Raw genomic sequence first — 7,268 nt, 5'->3', positions numbered from 1 at the left:
AATAAACTGTGGAAAATTCTGAAGGAGATGGGAATACCAGACCGTCTGACCTGTCTCTTGAGAAACCTGTATGCAGGTCAGGAAGCAACAGTTAGAACTGGACATGGAACAACAGACTGGTTCCAAATAGGAAAAGGAGTACGTCAAGGCTGTATATTGTCACCCTGCTTATTTAACTTATATGCAGAGTACATCATGAGAAACGCTGGGCGGAAGAAACAAGCTGGAATCAAGATTGCCAGGAGAAATATCAATAACCTCAGATATGCGGATGATACCACCCTTATGGCAGAAAGTGAAGAAGAACTAAAGAGCCTCTTGATGAAGGTGAAAGAGGAGAGTGAAAAAGTTGGCTTAAAGCACAACATTCAGAAAACTAAGATCATGGCATCTGGTCCCATCACTTCATGGGAAATAGATGGGGAGACAGTGGAAACAGTGTCAGACTTTATTTTGGGGGGCTCCAAAATCACTGCTGATGGTGATTGCAGCCATGAAATTAAAAGACGCTTACTCCTTGGAAGGAAGGTTATGGCCAACCTAGATAGCATATTTAAAAGCAGAGACATTACTTTGCCAACAAAAGTCCGTCTAGTCAAGGCTGTAGTTTTTCCAGTGGTCATGTATGGATGTGAGAGTTGGACGGTGAAGAAAGCTGAGCCCCGCAGAATTGATGCTTTTGAACTGTGGTGTTGGAGAAGACTCTTGAGAGTCCCTTGGACTGCAAGGAGATCCAATCAATTCATCCTAAAAGAGACCAGTCCTGGGTGTTCATTGGAAGGACTGATGTTGAAGCTGAAACTCCAATACTTTGGCCACCTCATGCGAAGAGTTGACTCATTGGAAAAGACCCTAATGCTGGGTAGGATTGAGGGCAGGAGGAGAAGGGGACGACAGAGGATGAGATGGTTAGATGGCATCACCGACTCAATGGACATGGGTTTGGGTAGACTCCGGGAGGTGGTGATGGACAGAGAGGCCTGGTGTGCTGCAGTTCATGGGGTCGCAAAGAGTTGGACACGACTGAGCGACTGAACTGAACTGAGCTGATATTAACTTTCCCACTCATGAGTTCTATTCATTATTTTTACATTTATCTTTGACATTTTGAGATACCTACCAGTTTTCCAAAGCTTGTCAGATTTTGTCTAAATTTATTTGAAAGGAAGTCATGTTTTTTGAAAGATAGTAGTGTTATACACAGGTATGGTATGATATTGTAAGAAATTTAATGCTTCAAATTACCCATTGTATAAACAAGTTAGCAATTTCTTTCATGCATCCTGTAGGTAACTTATTTCCACAACCATTTATATTTGTTCTTAAAAATTATATGTATTTTTAAGCTTTTTATTTTGTATTGGAGTCTAGCCAGTTAACCATGTGATAATTTCAGGTGAACAACAAAGGGACTCAGCCATACAAAAAATCATCTTTAAAATGCTTGTATATACATTGTATGCTTATTTTTGAGGTCCTCTCTCCAAGAATAATAACTAAATAGGTTTTATATTTCTTTACCTCTTGTTTTTAAATAATTTACCATTTTTGGCCCTCTGAAAATAACATTGATAGAAGTGGCTTCAGTCTAATGTGATTTCCCCAAATACTACCTGCAATTCAAATAAATAATTGAGAGTGCTGCTTGTGAAGAGATTTTGCTTGGCCTGGACATAGGACTTTTCTGAGGGATAATTATAGAGATACATACCTGCTTATATTTGGGTGTTCATGGGATGTATGTATGTATACGTGAAAATAGTGAAGTTCATCTGTATATAAATACGCAGAATATTAAGTGTGCAAAATCAGTCCTTATCAGTTACACTCTGAAGTCCTCAGCTTACCAGATGGAATATAAGACCAGCCATGATGCTCAGCATGTCAACTTGATGGTGCTTTTAATTGTTTTAAAAGAAAATCATAACTTACCTACTACTTACTGTTACAGCCCAGGAAAAGAAGAAAAGTAAAGTTAACACAACCAGCGTGTGTACATATTTTATTCATGCAGGTAGAAGTAAGACTGTGATTGATTTCTGTGTCAAAGGGTAATTATTGCCAAATTCCTCTTCATAGGATCTATACCATGTTTTACTTCCACTTGCAGTATATGAGATTGCCTATTTCCTCGAGTCTGCTGCTGTCAACTCTTAGATTTTTGCAATTTGATGGACAAGAAATTTTTTTGTGCTTTTAATTTGCATTTTATGGTAGAGTGTGTTTTCAAAGAAGCCTGCAAGAGTAGTTTCTATTCCATGTGCTTTTTTTTCCCATGTACTTTTTAACTATGTTACTTTGCCAGTTTTTCGTAATGAGATAGTCTATTTCCCTGTTATTTCCCTATTCCTTGAATCTGGGCTGACCTTGTGACTGATGGTTAATGTATGTATCAGAAGTGACACTCAGCTTGCAAGGCTGCATTTTAAAGATCTTGCTTCTTCCTCCTTTTTCTCAGAGTGCTGAGCTATCACATAATGAGGTCTGTCTGTCTTACTGGAGAGACCACGTGTGGGTGGAGGGGGGAAGGTCTCAGTGACAGGAGGAGAGAAAGAGGCTTAAATGGAGATTTAAAGACATCAGTCATTTCCCTTGTGTAGACCTTATTTTAATCCAAACTTCTGTGTGTTTTTTTTATTTGTTTCATATTAAATTTACATATTGGAGAGAACTGATATTTTTATGGTGTTGAATTGACCAGGTGCAGTGGACATCATTCATTTGTTTAAGTTAACTCTTGAGTTTTTTAATCCTTCAGGATTATTTTAAATTTTTATTCATGTAAGTATTGCAGATTTCTAAGTTCACATGCAAGTATTTGTGGCTCAGCTAGTAAAGAATCTGCCTGCAATGCAGGAGACCTGGGTTCGATCCCTGGGTTGGGAAGATCTCCTGGAGACGGGAAAGGCTACCCACTCCAGTATTCTGGCCTAGAGAATTCCATGGACTGTATAGTCCATGGGGTCACAAAGAGTTGGACATGACTGAGTGACTTGCACTTTCTTTTGTATAGAGTTTTGTATGTTAATTTTATATTCTACTTCATTGAATTCTCATATTGTTTATAGTAGTTTTACTTTTGTTTTTCTTAGATTTTGTAGATATTCTATCATATCATCACCAAATAGAGATAATTTTACCTCTACCTTTCCAATTCTTTTAACTGTTTTTTCTAATTATGTTTGCTAGTACCTCCAATGTAATAAGTGGTAGAGATAATGGGTTCAGTTCAGTTCAGTCGCTCAGTTGCGTCAGACTCTTTGCAACCCCGTGAACTGCAGCACTGCTGAGTTTTGAAAAACTCACCAGTGGCCACAGGACTGGAAAAAAGCAGTTGATTATTAAATCAAGAATGGATGCTAAATTTTGTTCAAGACTTTTTAGAATATATAGGGAAGATCATATGATTTTACTTCTTAGATCTTTTAATATGGTGAGTTATACTAATGGTTTCCTAACATCATTGTATTCCTGGAATGAACCACACTGAGATACATTATTCTTTTTTTAAAAATGAACTATTGGATTCTATTTGCTGATATTTTAATTCAAATTTTGCATTGATGTTCATAAATAGATCTGAAGTTTTCTGTCCTTTGCAATATAATTCAGGTTTTTGAATCAATGTTATATTTTACAAGGATACACTGAAATGTTTTTATTCTTTTAGAACAGTTTAATAGGGTTGGTATTATTTGATCTTCGAAGATTTGATAGAATTTCCCTCTGAAACCACCCAGACCTGGTGCTTGTTCTGGGGTTAGTTCTTTGATAAGTTTTTAATTTCAGTTTATAGTTTCTATCTGAATAGATGCTAAATGTGGTAAAATATATTTTCCTAGTATATTATAAGTTCTCAGATTTGTTTGGAAAGACATGAACTAAGTCGTCTTTCAGTGTTTCCTTTTTTAAATACAGCCTTTGTTTCCAAGTTATTTTTTCCTTTTCATTTCTATGTTGTATATTTATGTTTTTTCTTTTTTTGATTAATTATCTAGTCCCCTCGTTTATTTTGTTGATTAATTTTTAAAAACCATCTTTTAAATTTGTTAGTTCTATTGTTTCATTTTGTTTCTAAACTGTTATTTGTACCTTATCTTTATTATTACATTTCTTCTTTCAGCTTTCTCTGTTGTTATTTTTATAGATTTGAAGTGGGTATTTAATTCAATATATTTATTCTTTATTTTTCTTAATAGATACATATATACATGTATATATATATACTTTATATCATAAGCTTTAAATTGTTCACCCATCACTGATTTAGTTGTATCCTACATATCCTGATAATATGATGTTTTTATTATAATTTTTAAAGAAATCTGGCAATTTTGGCTTGTCTTTTTGCTGTTATGTAAGTTATTTGTTTAATAAGTGGTTTTTAAAATTCTCCTGGTAAAGTGACATTTATGTTCTTAAAAACTTGTTTATTGTCTTATAATTTTGTTATATTGTGATCAAAGAATATCATTTGTTTTTTCCTATTTTATACAACTTTTTGAAATGTTCTTTTTGACATAATACATAGTCAATTTTCTCAAATGTTTCATGTTTCTTGGAAAGAAGATAGTTTAATATCATAGTACAAATTTTTATATACATTCATACATACAAGTACCTACCTTATTAAGTATGTTATTACTATTTAGGGCTTTTATATACTGACATGTATTTATTTTTGCTTTATCTGTCTTGAACTAATAATGATGTATTATTAATTTATCTTGTCAATTTGTGCATCTTCTGAAGTTTCTGCTTTATGAAGGTGGCCGTGATGTTTTTTGGTATAGAGATACTCAAAACTGCTGTATTTTCATTATGAATTATGAATTTAATGTTACACAATGCCCTTTATCTTTGATTAATGCTCTGGGGCCTGAATTTGCTTTGTTGGATATTATGCTCACAACCCTGCTTTCCTTTTTGCAGTTGCCTAGTCTATTCTGCCTATTTCTCTAGTTTTAGCCTTTTTAAGGGATGTCTCTTGGACACAGCATAAGCTTGGACTTTACTTTGTTAAACTATATGGAAAAAATAAGTAGTTCGTTAAGCCTCTTTACATATATTGGTATATCTTACTCAGTAAGTCTGTGCATTGATGTGGAGACAGTTTGCCGAAGACTTCCAAATTCATGCTTCCTAGGTTTTCAGTAATGTGTATTATTTTTGTAAATGAACACCTATATAGAGTAAACTTTTATATTAGAAGAGCCAGGGTTTTATATTTTATGTGCATGGGCTTCCCAGGTGACACTAGTGGTAAAGGACCCACTTGCCATTTCAGGTAGACATAAGAGATGCAGATTCGATCCTTGGGTTGGGAAGATCTCCTGGAGGAGGGCATAGCAGCCCACTCCAGTATTCTTGCCTGGAGAATCCCATGGACAGAGGAGCCTGGCAGGCAACCGTTCAAAGGGTCATAAAGAGTTGGACACTGCTTTAGTGACTTCACACATGTGCACTCATTGTATATATTTAATTTTACTTATATAGAGTTTATATATGTATAATATTTTTATTTTAAAATGTTTTGCATGGCTTTTTTTTTCTTTGATTGACAGTGTTGACCTGAAATAAATAGACTGACAAATATTTCTCCAGCAAAGGTAGATTTATGTGGGATCAGCAGAGAACTGCAGTTCTGGGTCTGCAATCACATTGAGCCTTGTTCAAGTCCCCCCACAGCAAGGGAAGGAGAATGCTTATGCAGAGAGGCAAAAGAAAGTTGGTAGGGCTGTGGTAACAGAGAGCCCATGGCTCTTTACTGGCTGAGTCCTTGTTAGGAAAGGAGTCTTTCTTCTTCCATTGATCTGCTATTGTTGCAGGGTGTGAGAGCTCCCCCTTCTGGTCTCCTAACTCTATTCAACTGAGGTTTCTGTGTTAATTTTTTTTTTTTTTTCAAACGACAGTTTAAAAAAATCTATGCTGTGCTTGTTGCTCAGTCGTCTCCACTCTTTGTGACTCCGTGGACTGTAGCCTGCCAGGCTCCTCTGTCCATGGGGATTCTCCAGGCAAGAATATTGTAAAATAAAAATAAAATAAAATAAAATAAACCAAAATATATATATATATATATTTAGGTAGACTTATATGAATAAAAGTCACACTTTTACAGGAAAAAAAAAAAGAATACTGGAGTGGGTTGCCATGCCCTTCTCCAGGGGATCTTCCTGACCCAAGCATCGAACCCAGGTCTCTAGCATTGCAGGCGGATTCTTTCCTGTCAGAGCCACCAGGAAAGCACTTGATATTTTCATTATCATTTTCTTTTGTCCTTTCTTGTTATACCTTCTCCCACCCCATAGTAGTAACCTGTTCATAGTGGGTATTTGATGAATAGTAAATAACATGAATGACTGTCCCTAGGCATCTTGAATCCCTGTTTGAATGTGTCTGCTGGAACCAAATCTGTGATATAAATAGAGACCAGGAACACTGTGTGACTCGACATGATCTGGCCATTCTGTTTTCAAGGAGAATTTAAAACACGACTGTTCATCATTTCCTTGAACTCAAATTTCCCCTTAAACTGAATGTGTCATTCTTCTTTTACTGGGCACTTTTGTCTCTGGTATTCATATAACATGCCAAGGAAACGGAAATTTAAAAAATACTATTTAGCAACAGATTGTGATGGTGTTCTAGGCTGAATAATGGCCACCCAAGGATAGCAAGTCCTAAACCCTGGAATATGTAAATGTTATCTTAACATTTGGAAAAATGGTTTTGCAGATGTAATCAAATTAAGAATATAATTATACAATTATTGTATTGCTGTCTATTTCTTCCTTCAGTCCTGTTAATATTTGCTTTATATATTTATGGTCTCCTATACTGGGGTGCATATATATTTACAATTGTCATATCCTCTTGATGCATTGACCCCTTTGTCATTGCACAGTGATGTTATTTGTCTTTTTTTGACTTAGAGGCTATTTCATTTGACATAAGTATAGTCATTTCTCCCTCCTTTGGTTATCATTTACATGGAATATCTTTTTCGATCCCTTCACTTTCAGGCTTCATGTGTCATTAAAGCTAAACTGCGTCTCTTGGAGGCGCCAAATTGTTGGTTCACCAGAGTAGGTGCTGGGGTCAGCCACAATGTTCACTTTGCTCTCCTTCCCTCATGGGAGGATGACTGCTGTGCTGCCTGGGTTTGGGGTAGGGTGAAGGGTGAGATGTGAAACTGTCTTTCCTCCCTTCTTCAGTGCATCTTTTCTTATTTGTTCCATCCACGTGCTGTAATCTCTCACCTGAATCCT

The sequence above is a fragment of the Giraffa tippelskirchi genome, chromosome 9 (genome assembly GCF_054371585.1).
Source record: "Giraffa tippelskirchi isolate mGirTip1 chromosome 9, T2T-mGirTip1v1.2.pri, whole genome shotgun sequence".
Taxonomy (NCBI): domain Eukaryota; kingdom Metazoa; phylum Chordata; class Mammalia; order Artiodactyla; family Giraffidae; genus Giraffa; species Giraffa tippelskirchi.
This window is presented reverse-complemented; position numbering follows the sequence as displayed.